This window comes from Balaenoptera borealis (assembly GCF_965194805.1).
Source record: "Balaenoptera borealis genome assembly, chromosome: 5".
NCBI classification, from domain to species: domain Eukaryota; kingdom Metazoa; phylum Chordata; class Mammalia; order Artiodactyla; family Balaenopteridae; genus Balaenoptera; species Balaenoptera borealis.
Window position 1 is genome coordinate 105,749,356 of NC_138862.1, and position 13,495 is coordinate 105,762,850.

Below are 13,495 nucleotides of genomic sequence, written 5' to 3' on the forward strand. Positions count from 1 at the left end.
AGAAGGGGGTCTTAGGCTATTCTCATGTATAGGAGGCCAGTAAGTTTGATGGGTATGGAACTGAGATAGGGTAGGCCCAAGATTCTGACTGAGGAAGACTTCCATCCATCCTTCCTGCAACACAATTCTTATAAATATCAGTTTCTTTTTAAATTCTAAGTTTGAAAAAAGCTAATCTGAGTCTTTGGTTTTATTTTCTATAATGCCCTTAACCAGACACAACATATGAGGGTGTCCTTTGGCTACACATGTTTTTCTTAGAGATTACTAACAGTTGTAGTAGACAGAATGATGCCCCCCACCCCAAACGATGTTCCTGGAACCTGTGAATATGTTCCCTTACATGGCAAAAGGGACAGTACAGATGTGATTAAAAGGATCCTGAGATGGGGAGTTTATCTTAGATTGTCCAGGTGGACTAATGTAATCACACGGGTCCTTACAGGAGGAAGGCAGGAGAGTCAGAGTAAGAGTGAGAGATGCTATGCTGCTGGCATTGAAGACGGAGGAAGGGGCCAGGAGCCAAGGGATGCAGGCAATTTCTAGAAGGTGGGGACACACTCTCCTCTAGAGTCTCCAGAAGGAAGGCAGGCTTCCAGACACTTGATTTTAGCCCAGTGAAACCCACTTATTTCAGACTTCTTGAGACAGGAAGGGGGCAGGGCACAACCTTTCAAAGAATGACATAGCCATTGAGGACACGACATAAACTGGTTAGAACCAACTAGGTCCAAGATGGCAGACGATTCGACTCCCAGTGGACCTTAAGCCTCGTTATGTGCTTATTGTAAAACATTAGCATATGCTAAATGACACACCCAAAGGTGCCAAGGCCAACCATAAAAGGCCAAAAAGTGGGCAGTGACCCAATTCCTAGAAATCTCCACCCCCTCCCCAAAATAGTTGGAATACTCCTCCCACTCATTAGCCTAAGAAATTACCCAGCCCATAAAAACTAAATACCCCATATTTTGGGGCCACTCTCACTTTCTGAGATGCACCTCATTCTGTCTGTGGAGTGTGTATCTTTCTAAATAAACCTGCTTTCACTTTACTATGGCTCGCTCTTGAATTCTTTCCTGCATGAAGTCAAGGACTCTCACTTGGCAGCCTGTCCCAGGGACTCACTCAAGACCTGGGGCATGACCCTCCTCTCATGCCTCATTTTTCCTGAAACATTCTGACCATCAGGTCTGTAAGATAATAAATTTGTGTTGTTTTAAGCTACTAAGTTTATAATTATTCATTACAGCAGAAATAGAAAACTAATAAAAAGGTTCAATCCATACAGCCCCTGAATAGGTTTCGAAATAGAGAATTATGTCTGCTTTTTATTTACCCCACTGACAATATAAACAATTCTGAGACTTATGAGCTCTCAAATTCTTTTCCCCATGCTAGGTCACCTAGGGAGTTTTAAATGGTCTGGTTAAGCTATAGGTAGATTCTGACCCTACTTCTTGCCTTCTCTTCTTATACAAAAGACAAAGACGAGCTGATTCAAAAAGCTTTGTGCACGGTACTGCATATTTACGATTCTGACTTGACTGCTGGGCCCATCCCAAACATGTCATTGACTGACTTGTCATAATCTTGCATCTTTCTTTTGTGTTTAAACTTCTGATAATACGTTATCTCTCTCTCCCTCTCACCTGTTTCTCTTTCTCTCTCTCTCTCTCTCTCTCACACACACACACATACACACACACACACACACACACACACACACACACAATTTCTCTTTCAGGTAAATGAGATTAGTACTATCTCAATAATTCAGCATAACCACTTAGAGCACACCTAAGTGGGAACCATATTCACCGTGCCCCTAGGCGTCTATAACTCTGTACTTGTGCAGCTATACTTGTTTATTCAGCATATTCATTAAGAACTCAGAATCCAGAGCCAGATTACCTGGGTTCAAATCCCAGCCACTCTTCTTGCTAGCTGTGTGAACTTGAATATTCACAATATTATCTTCACAGCAAGAGTCAAAAAAGTTAATTAATTTTTTGCTTCATCATGTTTAAAATAGGAATAATGGCAATAACTATCATATAGGGTTGTTTATGAGACTTAAGTGGATAGATTATATAAAGTAGTTAGAACAGCAACTGGTACCAATGCTGCAATAGTAAAGAGAACACAGCCTTTGTCATCAAGGAGTTTTCTAGTGGGAGATTCAGGTAAGAAAAGAGGGCAATGTGACTCAGGGTGAATGCTTCAATGGACAGGCTCTGGGAGCACTTAGGGGGATGCAGAACCTAGGGTGAAGGGGCAGTTAAGAAAAGCTACTTAAGGAAAGTAATCCCTCGCTGAGACCTGAAAAGCAAAAGGAGTTGGCCAGGTAAATGGAGGAATTAAGGGAAGAGGCTGTGTGTGGTGTGGAGCAGGCATAAAAAAGAAAAGGACAAGAGTGCTCTGGGCAGTGGGAATTAAGTAGAAGGGTGTTTCCTGCAGGGTCGACAGGATGTGTATGGGAAGGAGAGTATCTTGGATTAAAAGTAACTCTCTCTCAATTTACTGGAACGCTGCAAGTTGAATCCTCCTTTTAGTATAATATGCAAATTCAAGATCATTGTTCCTACATAATAGAAATTGAGTGAGAATTCATGCTCCTGCTTCTTACATGACAGAAATTATACATCTCACAAAGTTTTAGGCCACCATGATGAAATCCAGCCAACCATGTCATAAATGCTCAGCAAACACGAAGGATATCATTTTATTTTTCTAAAGAAAAATGTCTTGACAGACCACCTTGAAATCTAGATGACAACTCAGTCATCCGATAATAAGAAAAGCACAATTCAGTGTTACTTATAAGAGTTCTACTGAGCAAAATTTTTAGAGGTTTTCAACCCTGGTTGGACATTAGAATTACCTAGGGAGCTTTTGAAAATTACCTATTCCCAGGCCTCATCTCAAACCAATTAAAGCAGAATATCTATGGATGGAACCAGTTCACTGGCATATTTTGAAGCCTTCCTAGGTGATGGTAATATGCAGCCAGGGATGAAAATTACTGGCTTAGCACTCTCTGTAAGATTTTAAAGAGTTTTTAAATATCCCAAACTTCTCTATTAGGTGATCTATTCCAGTTTAGATTACTATTTCAAACTAAATTTGTTGGGCAAAAAAGGGAGAGATAATCGAGTTCTTAAATTGGTAAAATGGGAACTATTATTTCAATGATTAAAATGATTTTGCTGTTTGGATTGTCTATGTACCTTCACATATACTCACAGTCAAGTTGGTGACTTCTATTTTTTCAAGTCACTTTATTTTGTTTTTAAAGATAACTTTAGGGGTTGTTTTGATAACACCCCTCTGACATTTTATTGTATTGCCTAACTGAATGCATCATTAATGGGAAATGGACTGTGTACATTTATGCACTCATTTATTTTGAAGAAAAAATATTCATGTATGTCAATCAAGAAACAAGTCACAGGCTGCAGAAAAAATGTCCTGCTGAACAGAAAATTAGGCAATGGCAGGAAACAAAGGGCACCATAATGGAAATCTTTCAAGCTTGAATTAGGTTACTGACTAATGAGGATCCTGCAGGGAACAGTGATAAGGGGGCTGGATGTTTATTAAAGAACTATTCATGCAAATTACCTGACTGATGGTGTTGCTGGCAAGGCCCCTATGATCCCCCTGATAAGGCAGGACCTAAAGGGCAGCAGCCATTAAGCAATTTGGATGCAGAAGCATCTGAAAAGAAAGTAATTAAGAATTTTCTTTACATGTATTCCAGGAGGAGAACTAGCATTATTTATCAAAAGGAAGATACTTTGGCAAATATGCCTTAAGAAATGAGACCTGGTTGACAGACAACTTAAAAAGAAGGATCTTTTATTTGATGTTCACCTGTAACAATGTGATACACTGCTGACGCAGGACACCAAGCGATGAAGGTGCCCTGAATGCCTGGACTTATGGAGAGAGCAAGTGGGGTGGAGGACGCAAGCTTCTCAGTTCCTTTTCTGAGTCATATATATTACAGAAATATAAATATTAATATATTTTTTCTTTCTTTCTTTCTCTCTCAAAATTTCTCCCTCTTTAAGGGAGGGGAGAAAATCCTTCAGTTTCTATATGAAACACATTTATTAATTTCATCTGTAGTTAGTGAGTCGTTTCCAAGTAACGTAAGATGTTCTAGGCCCTAGATGTGTAACAATAACTTGAACCCAACCCCTATTCCTGGGGAAACTAGAAACAAACACAAAACAAATAATTACAGCATAGTGTAGGGAAAAATTGTGCTTCAGTGGAAAACTACACATTATCTAAATCCAGCACATCCTCTGGGTTACCTGGTCTAGCTGTTCATTGCCTTTTAGCTATTTCACAACTCTGCAAATTGTAAATAACAGATAACAATGCAAAATAATCTTTGCCTGCAGACAGGCAAACTCTCCTGTCCCGGAGAGGTTAATTGACCTCTCTCTGCACTATAGAAGGAGTTAAGTTTACCTCCATTTGCATTATCATTTTTCAAAATTCCTGATCTGTAATGGGTCTGTGTTTCAAATTCTTACAGTCGCTGTAACATCTTTGCTGGTCTTCTCATTAATGAGTTAAATAAAATCTTTAACGTGTTCATTTGTAGATTGGTATGAGGGTTATTTTAACTTCTTTTGAAATTATCTTTTAACAGTTGACTTCCCTTCAGTGTGACAAGCTGAGAAGGGGTAGCAATACCCCCTCCAACTCCAAACACATGGACTTGCTGGATAAACTTTCAAAAAAAATTGTAGGTTCATAGCCAAGCTCAAAACTAAGAAAGGAAAAGCTCCAGCTGCCAGAAACAGAGAAGGAAACAAAAGCCATAGCGATAAGCCAGAGTTTAAATCGTGCTGCTCACAGAGAAACTGGGTTAGTGCTTACCTCACAGGTAGGTTTTTATGTTTGTGAATGCCCAGTACCTGCTGATAAGGTGGAAAGGGTCTCTTCTATAGGGCTGGGAGCCAGAAAGAAGTTATGGTGTATGTGAATGAGTAAAGGGAGATCACTGCCAGCCCTTGGCCACATGGAGAAATTGAGACATCATTGACAGATAGGGAACTAAAGCCCATGCTATGCAGCTGAGAGGCCTGAATTTGAAACACGTATTTGATTAGAAACATCAAGCCAAGAAACTAAGCTAAGAATCATGCAGAACCAGTGAATCCTGTGAAGACCCTAAGATCTTGGAATAGTTCAAGCAAGATATATTAGGGTTGAACTAGGTTAATGTCGGTGAGGATCTAGGGAAGGTGGGATGCAGCTAAGAGATCTCTAGGAGGCCAAACAGCTAGCACTAGCCCCAGAGCAAATCAAAGAAAGAGAGAGAGTTGCCTATAATAATTCCCAAGATTGTTACTCCATTAACAGGTGTCATTAATAAGAATGGACAAAGAGAGAGTGTGAAAAAACAGGCTGGGGTGGGGACAGATGTGATGATAGGTCCAGTTTTGTGTTTTGGTCATGTTGAGTTTAAGGTCTAGGTGGATATGCCCAGAAGGCAGGTCTGCAACTGAAGGAACGGTCAAGGATAAAGACGGACATTTGGGAATCTGCAGGTAGTAATAAGAAGGATGGGATTCCCCAGGAAAAGTGTGTCAAGTGAGAATTAAAGAACAAAGATGGCACTCAGGAACATGAACATTTAAAGAATGAGTTGAAGAGAAGCCCACAGAATAGATGGAACATCCCCAACCAGTAAAATAGGAGGAGGAAATGGGGTCACAGAAGCCAAGTTAGGAGTTTCCAATAAAAGGCTAAAAATGATCAAGAAGATTAGAAATGAAAACTGGTTTTCACAGGTGGGAGGCTTTTTTGTGGCAACAGCAAGGTTTATGCATCTGGTCTAATAGTGTACTGTCAGCAAATGCCAGCTTTCAGTGGTTGAAGATTAAATTCTTTCCAGAGCCCTCTGCCACTAAAGTAGGCATAGTTTCTCCCTAAGAAATTTCTAACTCCCTAAGAAATCCCTTTCAAAGACTGAGATTTGGAGAGGTGAATTGCCAGCATTCATTTGATCCATTCAATAAATACTTATTGAACAACTACTATTATGAAGAATTCTGCTAGGCAGTGGGATGTAAAAATGTATAAGACCTAATATTTGGTGGAAGGAGTTTAAACTGAGTTGGAAAATAAAATAAATGCTTACAGCATAGGACTGGCTGTGTACAGGGTCTTATGGGAGGTTCCCTGTGACAGCCTGGAAGTGGAGTTAGGAAGTACTTTCAAGAGGAACTGATTCCATGAGCTGAATTTTAAATAATAATAGCTAACATTCACGTAGTGCTTCTCAGGGGCCAGGTTCCAGTGGCAAACATTTAAGTCATTTCATTGTCCCAAAAACCCCACAGTGTAAGCACTATCAATACCCACATTTTACAGATGAGAAAGAGGTACAGAGGCTGACTTACCTAGGATCACACGGCTAGAAAGTGATAATGCTGGTCCTCTGCTTCCAAAGTTAGTGCTTAAAACCACCATACTACACTGCCTTTTAAAGGACAGCTCAGAATTTGTTCAGTGGAAGAGATGGGAATGGTTGTTCCTAATCCAAGAAAGAGCACGCACTAAGACAAAGAGACACGGAGGAACATGCACAGTTATGCTGGGTTTCACTCACAACTACCCTGGGGAAGAAATTCTCTCCTGGCTTATATCATCCCAGTTTTCCTGCTATCTAATTCAGATTATGCTTTTTACTTTAAATCTGATTTATTCTCTCCACAGTCAGACACTCTTCTACTGAACCTCAGCTGTCTTTACCCATGCAGTCTACCACAAGAACTTCTCTGCCTACTTCAGCTCTCTCCATTGTCTCCCCTTCCATGCTGCCTAGTTTCACTCCAGCTCCGACAGTTTTCAAATCACGCTCTAAAACCTCTCTTCTGTCTAGATGGTGTGTCACCACTCTAGCATTCCTTCTAAAACTGTTAAGCAAAGAAATAGAAACTTGATGATCCACACCAGTGCTTTCCTTCTAAACTCATTTGCCCGCTCAACCAATGAAAAGAGTTGCGATTTATTGCCATTTAAATGGATTCGTAATCTCCCTTCACTATTCCCTGGTTATTTGACATTTATAACTCACAGTTGACAGTAAAGTTGTCGATTGCCATTCCTACCAATAGACCACCCTTAATGTCCATTTATTTAGAACTACAAACAATATTTTCAATTCTAAACTTTGTTCTGTGTGGGCACAACTTGCCCCTCATCTAAAGGATGATCAATGGGACACACTGGTGAGTGGGAGGGTGGAGCTCCGTTAACTATGATGCTGGGCAACAGGCTTAAACTGGAGGTGTCCTAGGAAAACCAGGACACATGGTGACCCTAATTATCTACATAACCTCCTTCTTTGTTTTAAAATTTTTCATAAATACTGTTCAAATTGGCCAGGGTAATTGTAAGCAAAGGATTTAAATTTGGAGGAGTGAACTTAAAAGCCACCATTCCTCAAATTCTACATCTGCCCTTCCTCACCCACACAATGGCATAACTCATATATTTGACACCCAGGGTGGATCATTTTTTAATACCTCACCCAATATAATAAAATTTGTTTTCAGAAAAATATTTTCACTAATCAGCAATAATAATAGTTTCTTGCTCTGTTCTTTACTTTTTAAACAATTAACAATTTTAAAATAATTTAATTTTAAAGATATTTAAATTCAGTAAAATACTTCACGTATGAAACAAAATTTGTATTTACCCCACAAAAATAGTACATCTTGTAATGTGCACTCCACTCTGTTTCACTGTTTTAAAACTCAGTCACAAATAAAATTTCAAAGTATTTGTACAGAGTGACAAAGTAACTCCAGTTATTTCTTGGTTTTTAGAATCCATGCGTCATCATTGCTTTTTATGAATCTACTACTTACACACAGGAATATGTAGCTCCAGGCGCTGAAGACATGAACTGTTCTAAAGTAACCTCAAACAATTCCTAACCCTATACACTGACTCTCAAAACAAGCACGTGTCGTTGACTCTGCCCATCAGGGGTCAACTGCATAACTTGAATTAACTCTATGTAGATACAATGTTTATTAAAGGCTAAGTAATAAAAATGTGCTCATGTGAAACTTATGTATATAGTATTAAAACTCATCAGCATTTCAGCAATTGTTTAAAACATACTAATGAAAGATTTGTGGGGAGGAGCATTTTGTCACTGACAAAATCATTTCTAATTGTTGGCCTATGGTGATAATAAAAAGCAGACTGACTTTTAGTGGTTTTTATTACTTTTTTAATTTCCCTACGGACTATGCGCCCCTTATTGTCTGCCCCGGGCAGACGGCACTCACAGGCCCGCTCCCGGTCAGGCACAGCTTCCACAAGGCCATGGCCCCTCCAGCCCACTCAACCACTCCTTCCTCTGAGCTCTGGCCTCACTTCTCCTTAGATTTGTCAGTTTATTTTGGTGTGCCTTGTGTCCGTCTTTACAGGTGTCTGTCTGTACAGGTAAGATGACTCATGACGTAATAGCATAACCCTTTTTTTTTTTTTTTTAATGTTTAGGCACTGTGCTGACAACTAGAATATAAACTTCCCGGGGGGGAGGTAGATTTATTCTCTCATCATCAGAGTGGGAATTCACTAGTCTTCACTTGTGTGATCTGTTTTATCATCACTGCCAAGACATCACCCCCTCCAGCTTTTATAGTACAAATTCAGGTTAACATGGAGCAGTTTCTTCCAAGCCCATCCTTGACTAAAGCAAAGATAGTTCATTAGTTTCTGAGGGCTGCCATAATGAATTATCACAAACTTGGGGGCTTAAAACAACAGAAATTTATTCTTTCACAGTCCTGGAGACCAGAAGGCCAATGTCAAGGTATCGGCAGGATCACACTCCCTCCCAAAGCTCTAGAGGAGAATTCTTCCTTGCCTCTTCCAACTTCTGATGGCTCTAGGCATTCCTTGGTTTGTGTCTGCATAACTCTGTAACCAAGCAGGACCCTATGGGGCCTCGCCGGGACAGACCCCTCCCCCGTATACTCTGCTTTGGCTCCTCTCTGAAGTACCTAGGTAATAGTATTTGATGCACATTTCCTGAGTTGTTTTACAGATACTAAAACCCCCACCAGATAGAAGAAATTAACTACTTGATGACCATGAGCACATAGCCCTGAGACATACTGGTGTCTAAGGATTGAAAATGTTAACACCTGTAACTCTGCCCTGTTACCTTACCATCAACCAATCAGAGAATTGTGCAAAAGCTGATCACATACCCTGGGGGTCCCCTCCCTCACCTGGCCTTTAAAACGGCTTTGCTGAGGGCTTCCCTGGTGGCACAGTGGTTAAGAATCCCCCTGCCAATGCAGGGGACACGGGTTCGAGCCCTGCTCCGGGAAGATCCCACATGCCGGCAGGGCAGCTAAGCCCATGTGACACAACTACTGAGCCTGCACTCTAGAGCCCACGAGCCACGGCTACTGAAGCCTGCGCGCCTAAATCCCGTGCTCTGCAACAAAGAGAAGCCACCACAATGAAAAGCCCACACACCACAACGAAGAGGAGCCCCTGCTTGCTGCAACTAGAGAAAGCCCATGTGCAGCAACGAAGACCCAACGCAGCCAAAAATAAATAAATAAATAAATAGATAGATAGATAGATAGATAGATAGATAAATAATAAATAAAGTTAATCCAGTGGGCTTAATTTGTCTAAAAAAAAAATTCTTTGCTGAAACCCATCGTAAAGTTCGGGCTTTTTGTGCACTAGCTGTCCCGGCCTCCATGTCTGGCACCTACAAAAAATGCTGCACTTTCCTTCATCACAACCCCATGTAGGTAGATTGGCTTTACTGCATGTGGACCCAAGTTTGGTGTGGTAACAACTCCAATCTTCCAGTCTTCATGAGACAGGAGATAGTTGGGGCCCAGGCTGGGAAGCTGGAACTTATCTCCTGTTACTTCGAAATAAAGATAATGGCAGGAGCAGAGCTCTGCTTGAGTAAAAGATAAGGAGGCCACATTTTTCTTGTGATTGAGGAGACCTCTCAGACCACACATGTGCAGAAAAGATCCTCAGGGGTCAGGGAAGGGCAGGGGTGCCAGCTCATAATATGTCCTGCCAACCTCCCAGGAACCCTCATTCCAGAATCCATCCTGGCTAAACGGTGCACACACACATTGGGAAGGGCCCTGAATCAGACCAGATATCGACAATAAGCAAGATGATTGCCCAGAGGGAACCTAGAAAACTACCCCATATAAGCAATTTAAGCCACCCCAATAGCTCAACTCTCTCTCTCTGAGCCCGCTCGTGTGTCCTTTTCATACGTACTCTGCTTCTAATAAACACTTTATCCACTTCACTACCCTCCATCTCTTTGCTGAATTCTTTCCTCAAAGAAGACAAGGATCGAGGTCCTGTTCCAAGGCTGCTAGCCCTCGTAGTAGTCAGGATTCAGCACTCTCACGACCGTGGCCCAGGTTTGATTCTCTGTCAGGGAACTAAGATCCTGCTTCAAGCTGCTGTACCCCGCAGGCCCCTGAGATCATTCACATGGTCTCCTCTCTGTGTTCTTTCTCCTATCTACTTTATAAGCACCTCTGCCATTGGATTTAGGGACCTCCCTAATCCAGAATAATCTCATGTCAAGAGATTCAGATTCTTAATTACATCAGTAAAGACTCTTTTTCCAAATAAGGCCACATTCTCAGGTTCCTAGGGTTAGGACATGAACATATCTTTTGTGGACCACTACACAGCCCACTACAGACAGTGACAGTGTTGGGTTAATCCAAGAAACTTCCACAAATAAGTTGGAGAAAAGAGAATTCCCCTTTGTAAAGTGAGGATTGTTAGGAATTGAGTAGTTTCCAGCCCATTGGTCAACAATTCTTCCCTGAGGACAAGCTCCTTGGAAAGAGGCTAAAAAATATCAGAAACTCAAGAGGCAGAGAAAAAGTGGCTTAGGTTTGTGCCTGACCTCTCCACAGAGGAGAGCAGTGGCAGCCAAGAGTATCGCGAAGAATACAGTGGGTGGGAGAAAGAATGTGGATGGGACGGTTTGTGGCCCCTAAAGGCTCATGAGCTGGGGCAGCTGACTGCTGACCTGGTCCCTTTTATGATGGAGAAAAGTGGAAAGTGTCAGTAGGACTAGCTGGGTGGGGTGAGGTGAGAGCAAAGGCCGGGCATGGCACAGTTGCTCTAGGGATGGCTTTTCCTGGAGGAATAGTCTGATAGTCTTTCTATCATCTGTGAGGAGTTCCTGGAAGCACTAATAAAGAGCCCTTTCACACTAAAAAGTCTTTGGACCTGATGGTGCATGAAGACTTTCCTCCCTTCTAAGTTGCTCCACTCTCACACTAGCAAATGCACATTCATTATCTTGTCACAACTGTGCTAAAGGGTAAGTTTTAAAATAATGGTGCTCTGCACCACAGCCCTAATTGCCTCTGAACTATTATATGTTTGCTTTCTTAGCATGTGTACAAATGAAGTCAGAAGATCTGGCCGCATTTGTTTTTCTGCTTGTTCAGCTAGGGATGCATACTGGGAAAATCAGGGCAATTTCCAAGTGTCCCAAAGGTTCAGAATGAAGTTTGTTATTACCTGTCCCAACACCAACCAGATGGAGCTAGATTTCTGATAACAGCCACAAATTTTCCCAAAAAGATAGATCTTTTCAAAAACAACTTCCTAGCCTTGTTCGCTATATTCCCCAAATGCTAAACTTCCCTTCTTATCAGCTTTTGATGAATGATCAGAAATCTTATTTACAACTTCTGTGAGTGAGAATAGGACTCCTTTAGGCCTGCTAACCCCCATGACACCAGAGCAGCAATAGCTCTGAAACCCATCAGTGCAACAGTCAAGTGATTTTCAAAGTCATCTCTTTATTTTGTTTTTTCAAAATAATATACTAGACATTTATTTTTCTCTTTGATCATTTTATGGTATCTTAAATTTCCCCATAGCTCTTCATTTTGAAATGCCACCACTTTTAACTTTCATATTTTATTGATAAGAAAAAAATATTGATGGAATATAAAACAATAAAGCCTTTATCAACAGTTTATCATGACTATACACAGTTGAATTCAGTAACCACTTGGATTTTGAAGTAAAGTTCTGAAACATGAAGAAAATCGTAGAATATTAACTATTAAATTAACCGTTTAGGTCTATGGCATGAAAGCAAAAAGTAGGGCATGTAAATAGATGGAATGTATAAATGTCCTTCTTCTAGTATTGCATGTGAAACAAAGGCTGCTGGGCTCAGAGGCTCTGTACAGTAACTCTAGAGTTTAGTAAAAGTCTATTATGATGTTGACCATTGACTAATACCTTGGGACCTTAGAAGAGAGCAAGATAGAAAAACCAAATTACTAGGGTTCAGGAACTAAAAGTGGAGTCAGCAAATATAGATGTCTCAAGAAATTTGCAAGTGATAAAACCCTATGGAACTTTGGACAAGGTGCATAACCTTTGTGAATTTAAACTACTTAAACTAGCTAAACTAGAAAATTTATTCAGTAAATATTAGTTTTCCTCCTTCCAGTACTTTACAAGATTAATTGAAGGTCAAATAAAAAGTTCCATTGGGGTCCTTTGGTTGCTAGCAACAGAAATTGACAGGCTAACTCAGGGGAAAAGGAAAAATTTATCAAAAGAATATTGGGTAACTCACAGAATTATGAGAAAAGATGAAGAACTAGGTCTCAGGAAAGGGCAGGAATGAAGGCAGAGTTAGAGGATGCAGGTAGCAGAATCTAATGGTCCACCTGTCCCACCATTCACAGGGATGAATTATTATCCACTTCCAGTCTCATATCACTCAGCTAAGATTCCTGTTCTAGGGAGGGGACACCTGACTGACTGGCCAGGATCACACAACAACCCCTTGGCAAGAACAGGGTGGGCATCTTGACTGACAGCCCCAACAAGATTGTTAGTCCCAAATGGGGAAGATATTGTTCTACAAAATTGGGGTATTGTTACTTAAAGAAAGGGAAACAGCTACTAGGTACATGAAAACAAAGGATCCTACGATGGTATGCAATACTGTTTGGTAAACTACACAGCACCACATAAATGCCGAATGCAGTCATTATGACTCTTCAGTGGAGAAAATTAGAAAAAAAAAAAAAAAAGGAAATGTAAGAAATGGCTTAGTTTAAAAATGGAAGGTACCAAAATACAGAAGATGGTGGCTAGAGGGGAGCTGGTGGGTGTGCGCATGTTGCACTGAAGTAGGAGAAAGTGAAACTGAGAACAGGAGTGACTGAGGATAAAGAAACCAGAGGAGTGGGTGGGAGGTGGCATTTCCAGGGTGGAGGGACTGGCGCAGGCCAACACTCCCGTCTCTGAGTTGGGAAGGAGGGAATATAGAAGATAAAGGAAACAAGGGAAATCTGTGACAGAGAGAAGCTGAGGCACTGCCCATCCCATTTATTTTCTTAATGCTTCTAACAGAAGGGAAAGTGGTACCCAGGGTTCTGGGGGTGGGGGG

The 13,495-nt window shown here is 41.0% G+C and overlaps 1 long non-coding RNA gene across 1 annotated transcript in view; it reads right to left on the reverse strand.

Annotated features, from left to right (window-relative positions):
- The window catches only part of LOC309629842, a 701,738-nt gene that overhangs the window by 280,323 nt on the left and 407,920 nt on the right, over positions 1 to 13,495 (reverse strand). The gene's annotated exons all lie outside the window — the stretch shown is intronic.